Source organism: Macrobrachium nipponense, chromosome 5 (assembly GCF_015104395.2).
Source record: "Macrobrachium nipponense isolate FS-2020 chromosome 5, ASM1510439v2, whole genome shotgun sequence".
NCBI classification, from domain to species: domain Eukaryota; kingdom Metazoa; phylum Arthropoda; class Malacostraca; order Decapoda; family Palaemonidae; genus Macrobrachium; species Macrobrachium nipponense.
The window spans coordinates 32,246,090-32,246,925 of record NC_061107.1 but is presented as its reverse complement, the minus strand read 5'-3'; positions in this window follow the sequence as shown (position 1 = coordinate 32,246,925).

Below are 836 nucleotides of genomic sequence, written 5' to 3'. Positions count from 1 at the left end.
TTTTAGTTGTATTGTGCATGAAATTGCGCACATTTCCATATATAAAACCTTTATGTAACGGCTAATTTTAAAATGGTGCAAACATTAACAAAATCGCATGTATGATTTTTTTTCGGAAGAGTTACCGCGTGTACGTAAGGAAAAAGTTTTTTATTTTTTATAAATTCACCATAAATCGAAATATTGTGCTAGAGACTTTTAATTAGTTGCAAAATGAAGGTAATGATTGAATATTACTAAAATATAAGAGTTTTAGCTTACAATTGCTTTTATTGACCATTTCGGTAGAGTCAAAGTTGACCAAAGGTTGAAATTTTGGCACTTATCGTTATTTATATAAAAATATCTCAAACTGATAAAAGCTACAATCATGTGTATTTTTTGTTGTATTCTACATAGAAATGCGCACATTTTCATATATAATATCCATGTAACGGCTAATTTAAAATGGTACAAAAATTATGTCAAAGTGTCGAAATAATTTCCGAGATGTGTCACAGATACTTTTAGTGCGCAAGAAAGAAATTCACGCTTGCGCGCCTCCTGCGTAACGATTGTAAACAAAACAACACCTTGATCTGTGAACTCCCAGCATCCCCCAAGGTGCGTAATTCAAAAGTTTTGGCTGGTAGGCCTATAAGTATTTTATCGTGAATTTAAAAAAAAAATTTTGAGTCGACGTATGGTACGTCCATTCGGCATTCGGGAGACATTTTGACTCGACGTTTAATACGTCCATTCGGCGTTTAAGGGTTAAGAGCCCTTTACAATCTTTGCTACAGAGGAGGAGGCACCACTCCCTTCACAACAAAGATAGCCGAGATCACCATCCAAAC